This window comes from Salvia hispanica, chromosome 3 (assembly GCF_023119035.1).
Source record: "Salvia hispanica cultivar TCC Black 2014 chromosome 3, UniMelb_Shisp_WGS_1.0, whole genome shotgun sequence".
In the NCBI taxonomy this organism is placed as follows: Eukaryota; Viridiplantae; Streptophyta; class Magnoliopsida; order Lamiales; family Lamiaceae; genus Salvia; species Salvia hispanica.
The window spans coordinates 15,651,470-15,678,133 of NC_062967.1; the positions used below are offsets into that span (position 1 = coordinate 15,651,470).

The 26,664-nt window shown below is 34.6% G+C and overlaps 3 long non-coding RNA genes and 1 pseudogene across 3 annotated transcripts in view; 2 read left to right on the top strand and 2 right to left on the bottom strand.

Annotated features, from left to right (window-relative positions):
• LOC125215886 overlaps positions 1-26,664 on the top strand; it is a 64,259-nt gene that overhangs the window by 5,422 nt on the left and 32,173 nt on the right. The gene's annotated exons all lie outside the window — the stretch shown is intronic.
• LOC125215881 lies at positions 1,931-2,917 on the bottom strand. The gene is made up of 2 exons (XR_007175313.1): positions 2,602-2,917; positions 1,931-2,333 (listed from the first exon to the last, which is right to left on the bottom strand). It is a non-coding gene; the product is annotated as an uncharacterized LOC125215881 (long non-coding RNA).
• On the top strand, positions 2,971-4,214 carry LOC125215884. Its single transcript, XR_007175316.1, has 2 exons — positions 2,971-3,489; positions 4,016-4,214. It is a non-coding gene; the product is annotated as an uncharacterized LOC125215884 (long non-coding RNA).
• LOC125215879 lies at positions 11,573-12,842 on the bottom strand (annotated as a pseudogene).

Genomic DNA, 26,664 nt, shown 5'->3' on the forward strand with positions numbered 1-26,664 from the left:
CCATTAACATATCCAACAATAGAATGTGAAATTCTAACATGTATTACACAATGTGCAGATTTGTACTTGTTTATGACGACCATGTTTTGAAAGTTACAAAGATGGAAATGTGTTCTTTGATACCTCGACAATTGATTGTGGTTGGCGTTATAGATGCATGGGCTTCCTACCTCAACAACATGGAAGAAATCTGATCACCATACTCATGAAGGCGGCTATTCTTCACCACTTATCCATGTGTAAGTACAAATTATTGAAATATAATAAGATTGTATGTTATGAAGATCCTAACTACATTAATATTAATATGCAGTTGTACACCATTGTGACAAAGCCTCAATCCATGGATGTCAACACAATTATTGCAAACTTCTGTAACAACTTGGACAGAGAGGTGAAGGAAATTCCATATTTCAAATGGAAAGATGTGAACACGGTACAAGCATCATTACTTCATTAGTACTTCATTTTTACACTATATTACTTCATTCATACATTTTATTACTTCATTCATTTTTCATGTTACTTCATTTTTAAGATTGTTCAATACTTCATTTGTATACTTTATTACTTCATTCATATTGCTTGTTACTTCATTCAATAGGTGTTCTTCCCCATATGTGCAAATCAGCATTATTATGCTGTTTGTTTTTGCTTCAAGAGAAATGCTATTGCTATAATAGACAATTCTGCAAACGGGGATGACACCGACCTCACATTCCAGAAACATTGGTTCGTATTCTTCTCTTATGATTGAATAGCACATACATATGAATACACACAACTACAAATGCCATGTATTTGTTTTGTACATGCAGAGATCATATTTTTGTCACTTCCTCACCAAGAATGGTCTCCACGCATATTGCAAGATCGTTTCCAACGCCAAAATGGAGAGATTGAAAATGCCATGGAGGACAGTTGATAACGTTGAAGACTGTGGAGTATTTCTGATGCGGCATATGGAAACGTACAAGGGTGAACGTGAAGTTTGCTGGAATTGCGGCTTGTAGAAATCAAGTTCAGGTGTGCTTCAGAGCTTGAGGGCCAAATATTGTTCGACACTGCTGTTAGCCGAAAACAGCCACGAAAGCTTCAACAACAAAATTGTTACATCAGCGTATTACGAAGAGGAAAGCAAACACATTGAAATTGATGTTGAGAAAATGATTGCGGCATATTTAAAGAAGAAATAATGAATTAAATTTTGTATTTGACATACATCTGTTATGAGCAATTTTGAATACAATACCACACTTTGTAATGTTGTTCATTATTAGCCTATAATACTGCATTGGGTAACCGATTTAGTTCATTTCAGAAATCTTAGTTCATTTCAAAGATCTATTGACAAATGGAAAATATAAAGTAAGATTAATAATCTACTCCTACTATATATTTTGTCTATTCTCTTTAAGATTAATGAGACATTATAAAAACAATTCAGTCTATTCTCTTTAAGCTAGCAAAAAGTCTAAACAAGTTCAAATTCAAAAATGTAAATGAAGTAAGAAACTACATGATTGAAGTACAGAAGTAAGGGAATGAAGAACAGAAATATCCGAATAAAGTAACATTTGGAACAGAGCTACTAGAACAGAATAGAACAACCAGCCTCAACATTGGTTTTTCCTCTTTAAATTTTGTTTAGTGTTAGCCTGAAATACTGCATTGGGTACCATATTTAGTTCATTTCTGAGATCTATTGATTATTGATAAGTGATTGACAAATGAAAAATATATCAAAGTAAGATTAAGATAAACGTCATAATAAAGAACAAATAATGTAACGCCCCGACTTTTCCAAATATCCTTTAGTTGTGTTATATATATAAATGTCAAATGTTTAGTAGAATATTATCTAAAATCCCAAGTTTCTTTTGTGTATTAATTTCTCGTTTCCTCAATCAAATCAATTAAAAGATATGAATGAAAAAAAAATAAAATGAATTTCACTTTTGAAGTAATTGATAGACCACTAATACACATGAGTTTACAAATTCATGAACATCCCTACATTCCCATTTAAATAAAATGTAAGAAAATTTACATGTAATTGTTGGGCCTATGAAATATTTTTAGCTCAATCTTTATTTTTAAGACCACTTTCGGGAGAGCCCATCTCTATGCCCTCTTTATTTTTATTTAACAGCCCAATAAACTTTCAAATATGCTAACTCCCAACTCAACGTGTCTTCCGTAGAATCTGCCAAATCCTTCCACCGCCTTGAAAAATTTCCAGCAAAGCATATATCATATCATCACTCCCAACAATAGCCGTCGTATATGTTTCTATATGCAAAGTTATTCTCCAGTTTCACCGCATCCAAATTCTGAGAGAAGAAGAAAATAAGAGTTAATAGAAAAAGTAAATAGAGACAGTGAGCTCCAACAACATGGTATACCTTCTATTAGTTCATGTATCTATGTTTTTATTTCCATGGCATACCTTTTCATCATTGACAGTAGTTAATTCATGAGATTTTTGTGCAAATATTGAAATAAGTTCAACCTCTTGAAACCAAGTCAACTCCAATTTCTTGAGAACAACTCATAAATGAATGAAACTTAGAATAGAAAATAAAGGGGGAAAGGAATTACCGCTGGCCGGAAAGAGCAGTTGCAGCGCCGATGATGCCTTGAACGGCGACACCTGCGCCTGCACGGCAGCAACCGGTCCAGAGATGACTTCCGACGGGGCTCTAAATCGAATGGGTTTCCGGCAGCGAGAATTAGAGAAAGAGAGAGTGGAGTTTGCTGAGGGGAGGCAGCGCCGCTGCCTGTGCGTGTCCGGCAGTGGCGGTGCTGCGTTTTGTTGGAGAGAGAAAGAAGAAGGGATTAGATGAAGTCTTCTGTTCAAGGATTTTGATTTAGTTGGGAGAAAGAGGGATAAAAGAGAGGAGTTAGAATTTGGGAATTTTTGTGTGATGAAGGAATATGAGTGATTTGGGGGTGACGATGGTGGGAAAGTGGCTGCTCTATTTTGAATTTTTAATTGGGTATGTTTTAGGGAAAAGAGGATTTGACTAAACGGATTAAATGGTTGGGCTAAGGAATATCATTTTAAGATGGGCTATGGATTTTAATTTGGGACTTAGGGCCAAAATATTAGTGTAATTTGAGAAATTTACTTTAGGCCGAGAATTATTTGTTGCACAGGAATATCTTTGGATCAAAATAAATAGTTGTGGTGACTTTCTGATAATATCCTAGACGATGTTTTAATTTTCGAAATAATTAATTCGAAGGAAAGCTGAGTTTTAATATAGTAGCACAGTGACGGTTTAATTTTGTAAAATAAATTCAAAAAAAAAAAAAAAAAACTTTTAAGAAAGAGTAGAGAACAAACCAGAACCTCACTTTAGCATGCATTCCAAGTATTAATTTTCTTGAGTCTAATTAGGTACATGTTGTTTTAAAAAGGCTATTTCTGCGAGCAAGTTAAAGTCGGAATAAGAAAATTCAAGTTAAGGAAACTAAGCTAACGAGGTGGGCTTTCTGTTTACTATTCAGTTATTTTGTGGGCTTTTGAACCCAACATATTATTATGAGATCTCTTTCAGTATGATTTCAGTTATTTAAATTCTAAGTATGTTTTGTCTTGCCATATTCTGTTTTTAGCAATACCTATTTGTTTGTCTAGCAAGGGGAGCCTCCCTACTAGACCAGGTCAGTTAATCGAATTCGGGTTCTAGTAGAGCCGCAAACTCTACTTGGATTAGTGTACACCAGGGGATCGTGAGCCATCCTTCGAGTTGGCCGGTCCAGTGACTTGGAATGTGGCCACATTTCTGGTTCACACAGGTTCAAATATGGTATATGCTACAGGAAAATAGACAGACTAGTCACAGTTTACAAAAGAAAATAGTATAGTGTACTCGGGCCTTTTTAAGATAAATCCCGAGCTCATTCAGTGATGGCTTGACAAAACTAGTTTTAATGTAAAGTATATTTTGGCAATTGTTCACTGAGTATATCAAGTACTCAGCCCTGCATGTTTTTTTTAAATGTGCAGGTTGAGCGGCGACGGGCGGGTGGGTGTTGAGCAAAGCCGATGAAGAATTTGTCTTAACTTTCTGAATATGTCATGTCTTCACACATGACATATTTCCTTTTATCCTGAATGCTTCCGTTGATTTATTACTTCATTTGAGTTTATACTTTTTCGAGATGATACTACGATTCTTTTATGCTATTCCAATTATTTCGAGTGATGTTCAACTGCGCGATGTTCCCTTTTCCTTCCCCTCTTCTTTAAATCCTCCCCTTGTCACGGTAAGCCGACCTTGCTATCCTTAGCTAAGTGCGGTCGTGACAAATAAGCCATTATAAAAACACTTCAGTGTATTCTATTTAAGTTTGCAAAAAGTTTAAACAAATTCAAATTCAATATGTAAATGAAGAAACTATAAGACTGAAGTACAGAACTAAAGGAATGAAGAACAGAAATATCCGAATGAAGTAATAAGTTTTGGAACAGAACTATTGGAATAGAACAAAACAACCAGCTTTAACATTGGTTTCTACTCTTTTTCTTGTTCTTCTCCTCCTAAAACCAGAGTGAACTATTTCTTTCCAAATCCTCACTGCCTCTGTTTTGTCTTCTCATTCTCCTTTTTGCAGTTCCTCGAATCATGGTGTCCTATCACATGACAGTTTCCACACTTTCGGCCTGGTTTCTTTGCTAACTTGATTGCTGCCTCCTTCTTTGATTTCCTCCTACTTCCACTTCCCTTTGTACTGACAACATTAGGAGGATGAACTTCAATAAAATTTGGAACTTGTGAGCCGTAGAAGTTTTCAATCAATGCTCTCTTCTCTATTGAAGACAGAACAACACCTTCTCCAAGAAGCTGCTTCTTACCTTCTTCAATAATTGCAGCAAAAGCATTGATTTGGTCAATGTTCCCTTCAATACTTTGTGTTATTTCAAAGAATAATGCATACATGTTTTTAAATGCAATCTTCTTCTCGTCTACAGCAGAGAATATTTCATGATCATCACAAAAACCTCCATGTATTGGCTTCACAAACTGTGACTTCAACCATCTCCATCCACGCAACTTCTCGGGTATCAACTTAACAAACTTATATTTCAACACACAAAATATATGGCTGCACGATAGACCAAGTCTCTCAAACTTTTTACATCCACACAAATAGGTGTCATCGCCAATGGAGTAAGTCACTGTCCATGAGTTTGAATCCTTGTCATTTATGTTATATACTTCATTCGCTCTATTGGTAGACACTCCTAGAGTTGCACAAGACAAAGAGAAACATGCATAAACTATCTCCTCTTGAATTGCATTAAAAGCACTACCACTATATATTGTTGATGCATGTTTCTCGATTTCCAATTCTGTTCGCAAAATAGGCACTTTTGTTGAATCATAGTATTCAAGCTTTGCACTATTACTTCTTTGAGCCTCCAAAGAATGGTTATAGTTCGTATAAAATAGCATAAGGTTAGCCCGACACTTTGAGTACCTTTTAAAGAAGCTATTCTGTGATTCGGACAAAGATGTTGTCTTTATCAACGAGCTCATCGGAAAATCACGGAAAAAGGCTGGAACCCAAAACTTTCTAGATGCAAACATTGATAAAAACCAGTCATTATTGGCCAGCCCATATCTTTCCATTATAGCATGCCAAGATTCTTCAAATGCATCGGACTCTATCAACTCCGACCAAACACATGCATTCAATTCCTTCTTTAGTTCTTCACTACCAAGCATGTTCTTTGGCAATTTGTCAGCAACTTTATTCATTATATGCCACATGCACCTGTATTAAGAAGAACCTCTGCAATAGCAACTTTCATTCCTAAGTCTTGCTCGGTTACGGTTAGCTTGGGAGCCACACCCATACATTTCACAAATTGTTTAAATAACCATGAAAAGGAGTCTGCATTTTCCTTGGACAAAAGGCCAGCAGCAAATGTCACAGGGCAACCATGATTATCCTTGCCCGTAAAAGGAGCAAATATCATGCAGTACCTACATGTTAAAATCACTATAAGACATGCAGAATATACTTTAATCACAAACAGTTCACTTTAAGCACGAAATACTTCATTCTAAGCATGTTTTACTTCACTGAAATGGAAAAACAAAGCACTTTAAACATGGATCACAAACACTTCACTCTAACTCTATAATACTTCAGTCTAAGCATATTTTACTTCACTAAAATGATAAAATAGTGCACATAAGCATGGATCACAAACACTTCACTCTAATCGAGGAATACTTCACTCTAAGCACATTTTACTTCACTGAAATGAAAAATCAGAGCAATATAAGAATACTCAATACACTTCACTGTAAGCATATTGTAGTTTACTAAATGCTCAATATACTTCACTAAAATGAATAAAAACAGTACAATATGAGCCATGCTCAATATACTTCATTGTAAGCTTATTGTAGTTCACTAAATGCTCAATATACTTCACTGAATTGAAAAACAACACTATAAGCATGCAGAAATAAACAATACACTATAATCATATACTAGTTCACTATATGAGCAATATATATCATTATACGCTCAATATACTTCATTGAAGTGAAAGACAGTAAACTATGAGGCATATGAATATAATTAGTGTGCACGTACCTATTTGTTGAGTATGTCGTATCAAAAGAAACAATATCACCATACAAATGATAATTTCTCTTGGCAGTTGGATCACACCAAAACAAACGTGTCAGTCTATCCTTTGAGTTGACCTCAAATTCATAGGTAAATGCTGCACAAAGTTCCTTCTTCTTACGCATCTCATTTAATAGCATTTGTGCATCAGCTCCTTCCACGTATGCTCTAAGGTCGCGTCTGTAGTTGCGCACTTCTAAAACAGTACACCCTACATAATCTAATCCACCAAGAACTTCCTTGAGTAAGCTAAAACTTAAAGTTGGACCGAGCATAATTGTTGTAGAAGTCCAATGCACGATCAAGGGTCATGAAACTTTGTCCAATTTTTGGTTTCAAATCATCGGGACATTTTGGTACGTAAACCACTGTAAGAAATATATACTTCACTGTAAGCATAAAATACTTCACTGTAATCATGTTTTACTTCACTAAAATGAAAAAATAGAGCACTTTAAGCATGAATCATAAAAACTTCACTCTAACCACTAGGAGCATAAAATAGTTCACTTAATGCATAATATACTTCCCTAAAATGATAAAACAGAGCACTAAAAGCATGGATCACAAACAATTCACTCTAACACTCGAATACTTCACTTTAATCATGTTTTACTTTACTAAAATGAAAAAATAGAACACTTAAAGCATGAATCACAGACACTTCACGCTAACCATGGAATACTTCACTTAAATCATGTTTTACTTCACTCTAACCATGAATCACAAATATTTCACTCTAGCACTGAAATACTTCACTTAAATGATGTTTTACTTCATTCTAATGCATAATATACTTCACAAAAATGAAAACAGATCACTAAATGCATAATGTACTTCACTACAAACAATATTTACTTCACTATAAAGTATATTTAATAGACGATAGTACATATTTACTCACTAAAAAACATATTTCTACACTACAACGCATATTGAGCATATTTACTTCACTGTTCGTCACATATAGTTCATTCTAACGTTTTTCACATCATACACAATCTAATCATGCTGAGCAACAACACTTAATTGATAATAATTGATAATTACCTTTAGATTCAGTTTCTCTTTTCTCTCCCGATGAAGAGGAATCGGAATCGAAATAATCTTCCGATGAATGTATCAGAATTGAATCCATGGGATAAGGAATCCAGACGTCGCGATGAAGGAATGAACGTGAAGAATGAGTAAAATAGTTAGCGAATTTGATACCTTCGGTTTGCCACGCTGATCGATCCTGAACGATCACGCTGATCACAGAAGAATGAATTCAATCAGAATCAAATCACGCTGATCGATCCTAAATGAATTCACGATGAATAAAACGTAGCTGATCAATCGTGAATGAATTGGATCGGGAAGCTGAATTTGGTTCAGATTTGAGATATCGCGCATGAATTTGGTTTAGAAATCTCAAAGTAATTCATGCTTGATTATCGTGAATGAATTCGATTGGGAATCTCATATTTTTGGAAGAAATCCTTAGCTAAATTTGGTTCAGATTTGCGCATGATTTGGGAAGATTGAATTCGGAAGATTGAATTCACGATGATATTCTTTTTTATTCATTAATTCATGTTGAGATATTGAATTCCCAAAATGCCCTTGGACATGTATTTTTTCATAAAAATCTGAAAGAAAGTTTGTTTAAACCATAGGATTAGTCTAGATTAACAAGATGTATAGCTGAGATTTATTCTCTAGTTATATACTTAAAAATAGTTAGACCTTGATCATTCCTATATATATATATATATATATATATATATAGGATTGTGATCAATTGAGATTATTTAGGCTAATTGAGAAATGAGATGCAATATCAGCCACTCATTTTTATTAAATGAGTGGTCCAAATTTTGCCACACAATAAATATTTTTAGATTAATATAATATGAAAGGGCATAATGGTAATTCACATCCATCTCTCCTCTTCTCAAAATTCTTTTTTTTCCCAAATCGCTACCACCAATCGCCCTCCATCTTCATCTTAATCCCTCCAATTTCGCCGACGATAATGGCGATTTCCGCCGCCATATCGTTGCTAATCGCCGTCAAACACTGCTCTCGTTCACCAGCGTCGTCTTCATCTCTCAGTTTCACCTTTTCGTCAATTCATAAAAATCTAATCTCCGCTTCTTCTCCGCTTATCTGTACGCAATCGTCCGCTTCTTCACCTGCTCTGGCCTGACCGATTCTTCCGACGATGAAACCGAGGCTGGCTCCTTCTCCGCCGCAACGTCTCCTTCACCACCGCCTGCAGGTACGACAAATCGTCGATCCGCGCTTCCTCGAATCCGTTGCCTTCTCCGACGATGCGGCGGAACTCGTCCTTCGCCACCGGGTGGCGGAGGAGCTCCACCATCGCCCACTCGATCGTGCTGTTGTCATCTCCGATCTGGCGAGGAATATCTCTTGTGGTAAATTGAATCTCATATTCGATGAATTAGGAGTTTAATTAATTGTTTAATTCAATCAATTACCATGATGATAATGTGGTGTTGATGATCTTCATATTGTTAAAGGTATCCTATGTTTTCAATTGAATACTTCTACAGTAAAGAGAGGTTTTGTTTCTGCATAAATTTCCTAGATCTGAGGCTTCTTTATTCGTTTGGATATACCAGTTGTTGTTGCTTTGATCTTTCTGCAAATTCCGTCTTTGTTTATTAATTTTTGTTTGGCTGAATTGATTTTTTTATGCAGTTGTTCAGATTTCGAGAAATCTTGTTGCGTTTGCCTATGGGTGAAGGTTCAATTCGTAGGAGAAATAGGAGTACACTTCATATTCAGTTCAATTCGAATCTTCCCAACGCTGCCGATGGTGGAGCTGCAGCGGCATCAGGTCGGTGTGAATGCGATTGCGTGGGCGTCGCATAGCTCCTGTCTCATTTGCACGGTGGGAGATGATTCGCAGGCTTTGATTTGGGACCTCTTGTGGATGGGGCAGCCGGTGGAGGACGGATTGGTCCCGATTGTGACGTAAACTGCCGGGGCAGAGATTGAGCAGCTGCAGTGGTCGTCTTCGCAGCCGGATTGGGTGGCGATTGCATTTTCGAACAAGCTACAGATTCTGAGGGTATGAGTAAAGTAGATGATGATTCTGTTTGTGAATTAGTGGTGCTATACTGACCATTGTTTGTAGCCAAACAAGGTTTATTTTATACAAACATTGTTCAGTTTTGTTTAGTCTTTCAACTCTAATTGTAGTTTTTTGATTGCACGCCAATAGAAGTCGTCGTCGGTGAAAGCTGTTGACATTTTGCTATAAATTAATGACATTTTGATATTCTGGCTAGTGATATATGAATTATAAGTGTTATTTTAGTTCTTGATATTTTAATAAGAGTTGTTGACATTTGATATTTTGCCTATTGATATGTGAATTATAAGTGTTATTTTTTAGTTGTTGACATTTTAATACGAGATGTTGATATTTGATATTCTGGCTATTGATATGTGAATTATAAGTGTTATTTTTTAGTTGTTAACATTTAATATTCTGGCCATTGATATGTGAATTATAAGTGCTATTTGTTTGTTGTTGACATTTTAATAGAGTTGTTGACATTTGATATTCTGGCTATTGATATGTAATTATAAGTGTTATTTTTTAGTTGTTGATATTTTAATACGAGCTGATGACATTTGATATTCTGCCTATTGATATGTTATAAGTGTTATTTGTTAGTTGTTGACATTTTAATAGAGTTGTTGACATTTGATATTCTGGCTATTGATATGTAATTATAAGTGTTTAGTTTTTAGTTGTTGACATTTTAATACGAAGTTAAAATTTTAATACGAGCCGTTGACATTTGATATTCTGGCTATTTATAAGTGTTATTTTTTAGTTGTTAACATTTTAATACAAGCTGTTGACATTTGATATTCTGGCTATTTATAAGTGTTATTTTTTAGTTGTTGACATTTTTATACGAGCTGTTACCATTTGATATTCTCAGTATTAAAATGTGGATTATAAGTGTTTTTTTTAGTTGTTGATATTTTAATACGAGTTGTTGACATTTAATATTCTCGGTATTGATATATAAATTATAAGTTTTATTTTTTAGTTGTTGACATTTGATATTCTCAGTATTAAAATGTGAATTATAAGTGTTATTTTAATACAAGTCATGTCAACTACACTTTCAAACCATGTCAACTACACGTACAAGCCATATCGTGTCAACTGCACATATAAGTCATGTCAACTACAATACATATCGTCTCAACTCCACATACAAGTCATATCAACTATGGTATATAATATGTCAGCTACACGTACAAGCCATGTCAACAATTATAAGTCATGTCGACTACACTTTCAAGCCATGTCAACTACACATACAAGCCATGTCAACAACAATTATAAGCCATGTCAACTACACTTTCAAGCCATGTCAACTACACGTACAAGCCATATCGTATCAACTGCACATACAAGTCATGCCAACTGCACATACAAGCCATTAGCTTCTCCAGTGATTCTGCAACCCTACCATGGACTCTCAACCCTATCCATAACCCCTTCCTCCACCCACAAACACAACAACATGGGCTTTTGACTATTTTATAATAATTTGATATTTGAAAATTTTGTATTCTTATGTAAAGTTGATATGATTCAGTGACATTTGTTTCCAGCCCAACTTGACTCATTCCTGTTGCCTTATTTCTTTATGTCATGTGCCATAACATGCAAAGTTGAAAAATCTACGAGACAATTGGGTTAAAAAAACAATAGGAAAGAATGAAAAATCAATCAGAAGATTACAACTCAATACAACAATGTAACTCTCACAAACTATCACGAAAAACAAGTTGAGAAAAAACTAAGCTATCCAAGACTAGTGCAAAAATGAGCCGACCATTAGATGCCAAATAATGTAATTACTTTTCAGTAAATAATTTATGCCTTGACCCGACCATAATACTTCTGCTTCTCCTCAGTGGTCTGGAAACGTCCATGTCCAAACTTGGATGAGGTATCCACAAACTTCAGCTTAATCTCCTCGAGGGCAACACGAGATGTCTGTTTGAGGAGAGATTGACAAAGAGTCACAACCCTTTTCTTAGGACCCACACACCCGCATTTGATCATCAAGTAATCATCCTTTACTACACCATAGTGAGGGAATCCACCCATTGGTGTAATATCTTTCTCAGTCCTGCAATCAATCAACATAAAAGTCATAAGATAAACGAGAAAAACATAGTATTTCCATACATTAGATTGTACTTGGATCTGTTCATTTACAAACTAACAAATCGTTATTTTTTTATTCTGATATGATCAATTTCAATGGAAAGAATTGACAGATGGAAGTATATATAATGCAAATTGCAAAGATGCTAGTGTTGGAACCTGTCAAACTCAGTAGAGGGTGTGTGTTCTTCTTTCCCAACCTTGCCAAGCTTATAGATCTTCTTGTTCAGTTCAGTTCGATGATGGTATCCATTCTGTCCAGCCCTAGCAACAGTGAAGGAAACTCTAGCAGGATGCCTTGCACCAATACAGGCGACCTTACGAAGTCCCCTGTGGGTTTTGCCAGGAAGCCGGGTGACTCCCCAACGTGTAACCACACCTTCATACCCTTTAACCTTTGTGACACCAATAATGTCAATCATCTCATCCATCTGGAAAACAACATCAATGGGGACCTGTTTCTCAAAGAAACCATATGCAAAATCAACCTTTTGTGCTATAGTCCCACCATTCACTTGTATCTCCATCATGTGTGCCTTCTTTTCCTTCAATCCCTTCATTTTTCTTATTTGTACAATAATTAATAGCAATAGAAAACATTAAACGTATAGTCAAATCTGATGAAAAAAATAATTAGTGATAAAATTTCAAAAAAAAGAAATTAGTTTATACCTGAGTGTGAGCCCGGACACGAATGACGCAAGAATATTTCTTCAATTTCTCTAGCTGTGCCTGGGTGTCTTTCTTCCCCTTGTAGTCTCCAGCTTCTTCGAGTATTTGGAAAATGCCTTCTTCTTTGACTTTCACCAATTCTAGTAGAACCTTCTCTTTACCTCCTCACTCAAGTGCTGAGCCCAAACTGTATTCAGGCAGCGAAGACCACGAGGAGTCTTCACATACCCAACGGCACCAACAATTACCATAGGTGGTGTTTCAATCATGGTGACAGCTTCACATGTCTCCTTCTTGTGAAGTTCTGCAATAAATATTTCAATATAGAATATTCACATTTCGTGCTTTCAATAAAACTTTAGCCTAGTACAACACAGAATCTCTGTAATATAATAGAGCATGTCTACCACTGGAATGACAAACAAATTAGAAGTCAATAGAAATGCACATCAATTCAAATATCAACAGATTTGCGTTTATGTGAACAAGAAATTATCATGATAGCAACAGAGAGTATACATGATATCAATAAATTCCACATAGAATGTCAACAAATCTGCATTTATGTCAACAGAGTATAATTCACCAACAAAGTACAAAAACGTCATGTTAATGAAAATCAAACCAAAATACCTTTGATTATGAAGTGTACTCGAACCTAAAAAAAACTGATTAGGAACAAATTTGGCTGGGCATCAACAAATAAAGCATAAAAACAGAATCGAAGTCGATAAAATCAACCTAAAAACTTCAGATTCAACCAAACTCCATCGAATTAGTTGTCTGTTGTTAAAAAATTCTTCAATTTTCGGATGAACGACGATTTTGAATGCCGATTTTGAAAATTCATCAACCTGAAGAAGTCGTTTCAACCACCACCGATTTGGAATGTCGATTCTCTTCGATCGTTGCTTCAGCTACAATTGGCGCTTCAGCCGATTGTCTTCGATTTTGCTTTTCTATCGTCATTGCACAAAACTGTTCGATTTTGCTCTTCGATTTTGAAGGTCTACGAATTGAAATTTGAAGATCAGATTTTCAGCGAGATTTGCATGTCTTCGATTTTATGAAGATTTGTATGAAGATTTGTAGGTTTTCAGCGATAGTTTTAGAGAAGATTTTAGAAAATGGTTTGAAATATAATTTTATGTTTTCTGTCTTTTATTAATAAAATTACAACTATACCCCCTTGTTGACATAATGTGTTATCTGTTGAAATTACATGAATCTTATGGATTAGTGGCCCATATTGCATCTCATTTCTCAATTAAGGTAAATAATCTCAACCTAACAAGACCCTATATATATATATAGGGTCTTGTTATGTTGAGTATTTTGGGCTTAATTGAGAATTGAGATGCAATCTCAACCACTCATTCACAATTTTCGCGCGATGTCAACAGTGCGTAGTTCATGTCAACAAGGGGGTATTTTTGTCTTTTTCGCGCGATGTCAACTACAGAGACATTATGCCAACTCTAGCTTCAAAGTCTTCAAATCTTCAAATCTTCAAATCTTCAACATTCAAATCTTCAAATCTCCAACATTCAAATCATCAAATCTTCAAATCTTCAACATTCAAATCTTCAAATCTTCAACATTCAAATCTTCAAATCTTCAAATCTTCAACATTCAAATCTTCAAATCTCTTCAACATTCAAATCTTCAAATCTTCAACATTCAAATCTTCAAATCTTCAACTTTCAAATCTTCAAATCTTCAAATCTTCAAATATTCAAATCTTCAAATATTCAACATTCAAATCTTCAAATCTTCAAATCTTCAACATACAAATCTTCAAATCTTCAAATATTCAAATCTTCAAATATTCAACATTCAAATCTTCAAATCTTCAAATCTTCAACATTCAAATCTTCAAATCATCAACATTCAAATCTTCAACAACTAACAAATAATACTTATAATTCACATATCAATACCGAGAATATCGAATGTCAACAACTCGTATTAAAATGTCAACAACTAACAAATAACACTTATAATTCACATATCAACACCGAGAATATCGAATGTCAACAACTCGTATTAAAATGTCAACAACTAACAAATAAAACTTATAATTCACATATCAATACCAAGAATATCGAATGCCAACAACTCGTATTAAAATGTCAACAACTAACAAATAACACTTATAATTCACATATCATTACCAAGAATATCGAATGTCAACAACTCGTATTAAAATGTCAACAACTAACAAATAACACTTACAATTCACATATCAATACCGAGAATATCGAATGTCAACAACTCGTATTAAAATGTCAACAACTAACAAATAACACTTACTATTCACATATCAATACCGAGAATATCGAATGTCAACAACTCGTATTAAAATGTCAACAACTAACAAATAATACTTATAATTCACATATCAACTACGATGTCAACTACGATGTCAACAGCAAACATTATTCATGTCAACTACGATGTCAACAACAAACGTTATTTATGTCAAATATTATGTCACCAGCAACATTTTACAAATAATTAATGTCAATAACAAATATTTTCATGTCAACGACCTATATTATTGTAACACCCGCTATTATTATCACCTTTTTACATTACGATTTTGTTTTGAAAACGAGCGAGTGTTAGACCTCGAGTAAAATATCGTCTTTATTTTGGTCGCATTTGGAAATAGTGAATGCTTGATTTGTTGTTGATTAATTGTGTGGTGAAAATAGTCGACGAGATTGTTGTGAGAGCCGATGGAAAAAATTTAGACGATGTTTACAAGTACTTGGAATAACACCAAGGTACTAAAAATAAAAGCCACAATTTATTTAATACTCTAAATCAAACATTCGGGCATATTATGTCTATCTCTCTTGTTCTAGCCTTTTATTCTACTCTGCAGTAGTAGAATATTAATTAATTATTCTACTCAGCAGTCAAATTTGGTCAAATATTTCTCCCAATTCCATCATCATACGGTTTCTTCCATATCTCCATCTCCCTAAAAGATCTCCAACCAAATACTCTCTATTAACTCTATACATATATTTCTCTCCCCCACAACCTCATTAAATTTAATCAGCGTCGTTCCACAAATTGCAGTTTTTTTTTCTTCTTTCCAACAGAGGTATAATCTTTCCCTTCAATCCAGTGTATACAACTTTCTGGATATTAAATACATAGCACCATTTTTGTTTTGTCACAGTTGAAAGGGAAAAATCGAGCAGCCTGTGAATCTAAATTCACCATGCAAATCCCAATTTGTTCTCTTCATGCCAAAGGTATAATCCACTATTTTTATGAATCCCCTGCATTCCATACCCACATACATACACTTAGTACACTGTGATTCTGGAACAAATGTATCTTGGAAACTTTTGGAAACTTGTTGAATGATACTCTCTCCTAAAGCTTCGATCTTTAATGCTTAGAATGTGCCTTTTGTGTTTCTCTTCAATTCCAAATTTCTAAAATTCTTTTTCTGCCCATATAATATTTGAAATCCAATAATTAGAAATCATATGAAAGCTTGGCTAAAAAAAATATGAGAGGCGGCGCTGCTCGGTGACGGTAGGCCGCGGCGGCAGTGTTTTGACAGCAGCTGCCGAACTGAGCTTGCGGCGGCGAGTTTTACCGATGGTAAGGAATGAGGAGAGACCGAGAGGAAGAAAGATGTCAGCTTTGTGCTTCTAATTTTGGAGATTTGTAGTTCCTAAATTGAGACACCAAATTTGAGAGATGATTTGTGAATTTTAGAAGAATGATAGAGAGTGCGAGGGCGTGAGTTTTACAGAGGCAGAGAGTGAAGATTTGAGATAGAGAGAAAGAGAGAGTTGCAGGGAGGGAGATACGTTGATGATGGCTTGGAGTATATTTTAGTTCATTTGTTTAATGGCTTGAGCCATTTTATTTACTAACAAATTCTAGGCATTTAGTTAAGTATATATATGTGTTGTCAAAGGAGTATATATGTGTAATGGCAGGGAGTATTTAGGCGCTGTTTCTTTTTCTTTAGTTTAGGTGTTGGGTATTTTTTAATACTTTTGTTGGGCCATGATTTGCCATGGGCTAATTGAAAGTTTACATGCTGCCTAATTTCGGTGATGACCGAGAGTTTTCTATGCTGGGAACTTTGGTATTTAAATAATGAATATGTTTTATTATATGAGAACGAATGAAAATTGAACACGCATAGGATGCATGCATCGTTGTTAAATTAATTTATTATGCAAAGTCTAATTTTTGCATACGATGGTATTTCGAAAAGGGCGAGCTTGTGCACGTTGTTAGCAGTTGGAATAAGAAGTGATTGAGGAGTAAGCTTGTGAGGTGGGCTTTCCTTTTAAATAAGGACTATGTCCTAAATATTTTTACTATGTGAAGGAGGTGAAAAATGTTTGTCTTGCCATGTTTTGTGTTTGAATGAACCTATCTGAAGTGGCTATGCCATGTATGTTAACGAATTTGGGTCCCAGTAGGGCTGCAAACCCTGCTCGGACTGGTGTACACCCAGTAGATCGTGTGCTATCTCATTGGAGTTGGCCGGTCTAGTGACTTGGTTCGTGGCCACGTTCCTTGTCATGTATGTTCAGATATGGTGATGGTGAATGTGGATGGAAAACGGTTGCAACCGAACTTGTGAAATATGTTTTAGTGACTTGGGTTCTTTCTAAAACCCCCAAGATCACTCGTTATGGCTTGACAAACTGTTTTGGCATGTGTCTACTGAGTGCATCAAGTACTCAGCCCTGCATATTTGTTTGCTTAATGTGCAGATTGAGCGGCGACGGACGGGGAGGATGTTGAGCAGAATTCATGGATTATTTATGGCTTGCTTAGTATCGTTGGATATGTCGTGTCTTCATACTCGGCATTTTCCGTGTCTTGAACACTTCCGCAGTGTGTCTTTTCCTTAAAATTCTTTTAGCATTGAGAGTCAAACACTTTTCAAAATTGTTTACGTTCCAGTCTTTATTTCTTTAGAGTGGTATTTTGTTGAAATGATACTACTTTGTTTTTCTAAGTTTTCAGTTACTAAAATATTTTGGTCAAAAGTGTGTGTTTCCCTCTTTCTTCCCCGCTTCTTTAATCCTCCCCTAGTCGCGATCAACCGTGTTTTCTATCCTTAGAAAATGCGGGCGTGACAATTATTTGTGTCAACAACAACGTTTTACATATAATTCATGTCAACAACAATGTTTTATATATAATTTATGTCAATAACATTTTTCATAAAATTTATGCCAACCACCTATATAATTCATGTCAACAACAAACTTTATTTATGTCAACTATTATGTCAACAATAACATTTTACAAATAATTAATGTCAACAACAAATATTTTCATGTCAACGACGTATATTATTTATGTCAACAACAACGTTTTACATATAATTTATGCCAACGCCCTATATAATTCATGTCAACAACAAACGTTATTATGTCAACGAGCTATATAATTCATGTAAAAAATAAACATCTTTATGTCAACAACTTATATAATTTATGTCAACAATAATATTTTAGGCAATATCACAAACACCTTATATACACAACTCAAAAAGATCTGAATTGAACCGAATATGCAGTGTACTCCTATGTACGCCTATTTCTCCTACGAATTGAACCTTCAGTCATAGGCAAATACAACGAGATTTATCGAAATTCGAACAACTGCATAAAAAAATTCAATTCAGCCAAATATGTGTATAGTTGACATGAATTTGTGTATGTGGTTGACATTAGTTAACATTAAAAAAAGGGAGATAGTTAAATCTTAAATCTAACTCTTAGCAACTAATTTCCAATTGGGGAATATCACCAAACACCTAGAGTGCATTATGATTAAGCTTGATTCTCCAATCAAATCCAATCCAATTCCTCCCGACTGCCATCACCAAATCAAATCCAATCCAATCCAATTCCTCCCCACTACCATCACCAAATCACAGATCAAATGAAGCGGTTGGAGATGCAGGAGAACTGTGTTGATATTGTATTGAAACTGTATTGACTTTGTGTTGAGTTTTTAGTTTGTGCAATATATAAGTTTTATATATATATATATATATAAGTGATAAAATGCAAACTTATATATTGCACAAACTCAAAACTCAACACAAAGTCAACACAGTTTCAATACAATATCAACACAGTATAAAATTTCAAGATTTTAATGTCAACACAGTATAAAACTCAATATATATAGAGAGTTGTGATCAATGTCGAACCCTTCTTAAAGATCGAACTAGAGACCAAATATTGTCCATCCATTTTCTTAATCTTGTGGTTAGGATTAATTTACCATTATTTCATTATTTTATCCCAGAAAAATCTTGTTGAAGGGTATTTTGGGAAATCAAAATATTATGAAACATAAAATACGTGTTTCTTCCCTTCTCTCAATTCTTCAATCGCCGATCTGTTATTTAATCTTCATCGATCTCCTTCTCGCAATCTCCTTCATCTTCATCGATCTCCTTCTCGTAATCTCCTTCAATCTTCATTGATCTCCATCATCGGAAAATTGTGTTGCATTAATTACCTCAATCGGATATCGAATTACAGCAGACATCATACTACGCTGAAAGAACCACGTGCTTGTGCGTCGACGATTCAATTCGAGAAGGGGAGAACAAAAAAATCGAAATCAGAAATGGCATCCGCAACAGAAGAAGAAGAAGAAGAAGAAGAAGAAGAAGCAGAGCGGGGAAACCAAACACACAGCCTCGAAGGCGGAGATGAATTTGAAAAGGACGTCATCTATAAACCAAAGGTGCGGATTGAACCTCTTCTTCCACCGCAATGCGACGGAGCTCCTCAACTTCCACCGCCACGAACTGCTGCCGCCGGAGGAGGTGCTTCTCCCTCTCTCGCTCCAGTTGTTGCTGCTACTCCCCTTCTTGTCCAGCCTCTTGAAGAACAGCGAGAAACTGGAAGATTTCTCCATGAATCGGTGCCTCCGCTGATCTGATTGAGAACGGAAAACGGCGGTTGGGTACGATGAGTTTTGGGTTTTTTGTTTTTGAGAATTATGAGAAAATTGTGTTGTTATTGGCTACAGATTTGGAGAAGAAAAAGTATAAAAATCATTGTTATTTAGATTTCTATATTTACTTCATTCAACTAGACTATTACTTCATTCAGTTACATTATTACTTCATTCAACTAGACTATTACTTCATTCGGATATTTTTATTCTTCATTCCTTAGGTTCTGTACTTCGGTCCTGTAGTTTCCTACTTCATTTACATTTTGAATTTGAATTTGTTTAAACTTTTTTCAAGCTTAAAGAGAATAGATTGAAGTATTTTTTATAATGGCTATTAATCTTAAAGATAATAGAAAAAATATATAGTAGGAGTAGATTATTAATCTTACTTTGATATATTTTCCATTTGTCAATCATCTATCAACAGTCAATAGATGTCTGAAATGAACTAAGATCTTTGAAATAATAAAGTGTATGAATGAAGTAACATGAAACATGAATGAAGTAATAAGGTATATGAATGAAGTAATAAAGTGTACGATTGTAGCCTAGAACAAAAATAGAATTAACCCTAATAAAGTGTATGATTGAAGCACAATGAACAATCTGAAAAATGAAGTAAAAGGCAACACGAACGAAGTAATAAAGTGTACAATTGGAGTAACAGGCAACATGAATGAAGTAAAGTGTATGAATGAAAATACTATGAAGAATCTGAAAAATGAAGCAACATGAAACATAAATGAAGTAATAAAGTGTACGAATGAAGTGATAGACAACATGAATGAAGTAATAAAATGTATGAATGAAGTACAATGAACAATCTGAAAAATGAAGCAACAGGCAACATGAATGAAGTAATGAAGTGTACGAATGACATGAAACATGAATGAAGTAATAAATGGTATGAATGAAGTACAATGAATAATCTGAAAAATGAAGCAACAAGCAACATGAATGAACTAAGATCTTATTAGTTTCTCTGAAATGAACTAAATCTGTTACGCAATGCAGTATTTCAGACTTATAATGAACAAAATTAAAAAACATGGACTTTATTCTCAATTGCTCAAAACAGATGTATGTCTATTCCAAAACTTCCTAAAATCATCATTTATTTTTTAAATATGCTGCAATCATTTTCTCAACATCTTTACAGTGCGTTTTTGCTTTCCTTTTTGTAATATGCTGCTGTAACGTTTTTGTTGTTGAAGTTTTCACGGTTGTATATTTTTTAATTGTTTCACGTTTGTAGTATAGAGCACTATGAAGTAATAGTTTATCTGAATGAAGTAATCACCAGATTGAATGAAGTAATATTAGCAGTACTGGATTGTATATATAAGTTAGAAGAAGAAGAAGAAGAAGAAGAAGAAGAAGAAGAAGAACATTAGTAAATTATTTCACCAGTAGGTTTCATTCGATTTTTTCACGCTTGTAGTAATAAAAAGATCAATATGAAGTAATTTATTTCCAGTAGGTATTACTTCATTTTTGTAGTTTTTTATTTCATTACTGTAAGTTTATTAATTCAGTTCATTATCTAATAAATTTAAAATGAAAATGTTTTTACTTCATTCTAGTTGGTTTTTACTTCATTCAAGTAAGTTCATTACTTCATTCCAGTACGTAATATATTGAAAATGAATAGATTTTTACTTCATTCCATATTACTTCATCTTAATGAGTCGTTACTTCATTCAAACAGGTTTTTAGTTCATTGCATGCAGTAGGTTTTCAAATGATTTAACACATGTTTCATTCGAATTCATTGAACTAGGTTTTTATTTCATTCCAGTTGGTTTTTACTTCATTTCAATTGATTTTTATTTTATTCAAGTAAGTTTATTACTTCATTCCAGTACGTAATATATTGAAAATGAACAGATTTTTACTTCATTTCATATTACTTCATTTAAATGAGTCGTTACTTCATTCAAAAAGGTTTTTTAGTTCATTGCATGCAGTAGGTTTTCAAATGATTTAACACATATTTCATTCGAATTCACTGAACTAGGGTTTTCCTTCATTCCAGTTGGTTTTTACTTCATTTCAGTTGATTTTTACTTCATTCTAGTAGGTATTACTTCATTATGTGCTTTTGAAATGAAATTTTGTTTTACGTCCAAAAATTTAAACGGCAACAAACCATCCTCACTATATAAACCCCATAACCAATACAAACTCTCCATCACAAAAAAGGAAAAAACACAAACTTGTCCAATACAAGAAATCATCCAAAATTGACACACAAGCACATCTCAATGGGCTGAGTCGTGATTCTGGGCACCACCCATTTGTTAGGCGTGGGGGCGGACTGCACAATTGTCCTCATCAGCATGTCACCATGCCTCAACTACATCTCCCGAAACTGTTCATCTCGCTCCTCAAATTTGATTTCTCACCCAGCTGTGAGTTGGAGGACCCTAACGTTTTCTTCACCTATATATACAAGAAACACATAACAACAATTCAACGTCTGAAACATAGTTTATGTTACATCATTAAAATAGTTCGGAACTTCAAAATTTAGGTTCTTTAGTTCATTAAAAGTATAATTCACAGCTAAATATACATACAAAACAGGTCAGTTTATATTACTTCATTCCATGAGGTTATTACTACATCAAATAGCTCAATTGGTTCATTCAACTGTTATTTCTTCACACAATATGCATACAACACAGTTACTTCATCCCATGAATTTACTACTTCATCAAATAGGTAAGTTAGTTCATTCAATGCCATTTCTTAGCAAAATATGCATACAACACAGTTAATAAAATTGATACTAACATTAGATGAACTTTCCTTGCGATTTGATTTCCACGAAGCAATGTCTCCAAATTATGAAGTAATGAATTAAATTAAGAAGATGCAGATTATTTTTTGCCATTTAATTCAAATGAGTCCAGAAATGAACTAGAAGCACACATTAACAACATACAATCGGAAAAACACAAAAAATCAAGCACCAATCTAATAGCCTCATCAAATGAAGTAATATCCTCGTGAAATGAAGTAATATCCTCGTGAAATGAACTATATCGATTTACGCACCCAAATTTTTTTTATACATTTTCTCTCAAATATTAAAAGTATAGAGAAGTAATAGATTTATGCAACAATCAAATGTTGAAGTAATATCTCCTAAAGACAAATCAAAGTAAAAAATCAAATGTGTCTTACCTGAATCAGATGTTGGGGCCAGAGGATGGAGTAATCTCTCAAATATCAAAAGTATTGCGAAGTAATAAAAAATTAACTGTTGTTAGTCAAAAATCACGAGAAACAAAAATCTTCGTTCAAAAATTATTTAAGATCATACAACCATGTTATTTCTTCGCTCAACTAGGTTATTTGCCTCATAATTAGTACAAATTTTCGCATACTTATGTATACAATACAATTCATTAACTAGAATTAAGTTCGTCTGATCATGTTATTACTTCATTATATTAGATATTCGTGAAACTTATGTGTACAACAAAGTTAAATTCATCTGATCATGTTATTAGTTCATTACATGAGGTTAATACTTCATCAGATATGTTATTTAGTTCATTACAATTATAATTATTCGCAAAATTATGCATACAATGGCAGTTCAGCTCATTGTTTATTACTTCAGTCCATGAGTTTACTACTTCATAACAAATAGGGTATCACTTCATTTTTACCTTCAAGCCGACCAGCAAAAGAACTTCACACGAGATTAGCTTTGTCGACCTGCTGCGAATTAGCCACCAGCAAACGATTATATTTCACCCCTAATTGAACTTGTTACCCACTGATTGATGAACTAATTACGCAAAAATCAGAAAAAAAAAAAAAAAAAAAGTAAGAAAGTATGAAGTAAAGTAGAATTTTGAAAAATATAAAACTGCAATATAGTGTATTACATGAGACATAACGTTCTGCCGGAACGCAATCGGCGTCCATCTGAAACAGTAAATCGAAGCAATTTTAGTCATAGACTTCAAAATAGGAAGTTCAGAAAAACAATATAATATAAACCTTCACCTTCCATGGAGATGTTGAAGTTTGCAGATAGAGATGCTTAAATCGACGGATAGAGATGCTGAATCTATGGTTAATCGATGACTACCGGTCAACGACTTTCGTGTGTCAACCATTTCGAATCTGTGGCTAATCGACTTGAATCAGCTTGAGATGTCATCGATTGTAGAAGAGGAAGTTGTGGAGTCGTCGATTTTGGCAGAGAAACAGCGTTTGAGCGTCGATTTGCGGTAGAAATGAGAGTTGATTCGGAGTAGAAGATGAGCGTCGCTTTGTAGAAGAAGATTTGTCGATTTGTGGAAGAAAATTCATCGATTTGTAGAAGAATTCTTCGATTTGGAGAAGAAGAGAGCGAGAAAGATGAGAAAGAAGGGTAGCAGCGTGAATGAGGAGAAGCAACATTGAATATTTCTTAAGATGTAATTTGACCGAAATACCCCTGATTTGAAGTATATTGCTTACATAATGAAGTAGCGAAATTCATAAGACATGGTTTAATCTCATCCATTAAAATCTAGATCTAAGGGCCCTAATTTGATCTCTAGTTCGGTCTTTAAGACCGGATTTGTGAATAATGAGACTCTATATATATATAGGGAGATGATCAAAACAAGAATGCATTTAAATCCAGAAATGCAGCCCAAATCTTGGCCCTAGGATTAGATGATCTAATGGTCAATAATTAATCCAAAATACGGAAGGTCATAATTAAGTAGTTTTAGGTCATATTATAAGATTTGGGTTTATGTCATATTAACATCATTTTAGGTCATGCTTTGTTAGCATGACCTAAAAATAAACTAACTATGACCTAAAAATGCCCTACGTACGACTTTGTTTTGCGTTTCTGTATTTAAATCTGGTCTTCATAGATCAAATTGAGAATTGAGATGCAATCTCAGCCATTCATTCACGATTTTCGCGCTATGTCAACTACTCAGACATTATGTCAACTAGGGGGCATAATTGTCATTTTCTCGATGTCAACTATGGAGATATTATGTCAACTACGATGTCAACAGCGAATATTTATGTCAATAACAAACGTTATTTATGGCAACACGATGTCAACATCAAACGTTATTTATGTCAACTATTATGTCAACATCAACATTTACAAATAATTAATGTCAACAACAAATATTTTCATGTCAACAACCTATATTATTTATGTCAACAACAACGTTTTACATATAATTCATGTCAACAACAACGTTTTACATATAATTCATGTCAACAACGAAAATAAAAAAAATCACCCCAATATATAGATTAAAAAAATTTACACAAACATTCATCCTCTAATCCAAACTAACCACTAAAAAACACCAACAAAATAAAAAAAAGCATCGATTAAAACCAGCAGAAAGTGCTTCTACTTAATCAGCAGCTCTCCTTCACAAATAATTCCAAGTGTGATAATTTCCGCCTCGTTTGCTCGTGTGCAATTGTATACATACATCAATTATCAATAGGCCTTTGTTTACCAAAATCAATAGTGCGAAACGTATGCATCGAGATCATACATCCACAAACAGAAAATCTGTACACTCGCGTCATCTCCAAGTTGAAGCGAATTTCATCCAAAAAACGCCAAGAATCATAATTCTACACTGCGTGATTTCCCCTCTCCGACCTCATCCATCTACAAAGAATGAAGATTGTACAGCATGAACAAAGACGACAGGTACTGGAGAATCTCCTTCCGCGACGACAGAATCTCCTTCAAAGAGGAGGAAATCACTGCATCTCCCGCTTCCGGTCACAGATCCGGAGCGACTGAGGAAGGAAATCGTCGGATTGCGGCGAATCCAGAGGGGTTGAGGAAGGAATCGTCGAATTGGCGTCGGATTCCGGCGAATCGCGGCCGGATCTAGGCTATCTGCTCGAGGCGTCTAACGACGAGCTAGGGAATCCGTTGTGGTCAGCGGGCTAAGATCGGAGCGCCTTTTCTTTGAGCCCGGCGCGACGAATTCCGCGCTGGCGGAGGCAGAATCAGGCAGCGCAGGTTAAGAATCAGAGCACGGCGGCGGCGCGGCGTTGGTGGTGGCGATGAATTCGAGGGATTCATTCCTGGATTTTAGGGCTTCGATGGCGGAGATGGTGGCGGGTGGCGGGGAGAGGGATTGGGGTTTTTTTGGTGAAGATGAAGAACCTAATTAAAACATAAAATGACTATTATACCCTTTCATAATAAATTAATCTAAAAATATTTTTTGTGTGGCAAAATCTGGACCACTCATTTAATAAAAATGAGTGGCTGATGTTGCATCTTATTTCTCAATTAGTCTAAAAAATCTCAATTGATCATGGACCTATATATATATATATATAGGGATGTACTAAGATGACAACCCTCTTTATTGTAACATCAAACCACCATTTTAGGCCATTAGATCTGAAAATCGTGTGCTTGTCATGCTGCCACGTGTAAAAACACGAAGGGGTAAATTTCTAATTTTACGTTACCAGATTGCAATGTTGTTCATTGAATATTGCAGTCTTACCACAACAATATTGCAGTTTACCACGACCGCAATATTTAATACAATAGACTAGCAATATCTAATACAGCTGCAAACCCGTGTTTTTTCACGAAACATAATCCTAGAGGCGTCCATAAATGAGATCTAACGGACTATATTGGTGGTATGGTGTTATCCTATATATATATATATATATATATATATATATATATATATATATATATATATAGGGTTTTGATCCATAAAGACTAGATTTAAATACAGAAACGCAAAACAAGATCATACGTAGGTCATTTTTAGGTCATAGTTAGTTTATTTTTATGTCATGCTAACAAAGCATGACCTAAAATGATCTAAACATGACATAAACCAAAATCTTATAGTATGACCTAAAACTACTTAATTATGACATTTCGTATTTTAGGTTAATTATTGGCCATTGGATCATCTAATCCTATGGCCCAGATTTGGGCTGCATTTCCAAAATGAAGACCAAATCTCCACCCTTAGATTTTAAAATGAGTGGATGAAATTAAATCTTACGAATCTCAATAAATAGTAGACAAAATATCAACAAAAGGGTAATATCGTCATTATGTTATCATATGATAATTTTCGTGAATGTTTTTTTATATC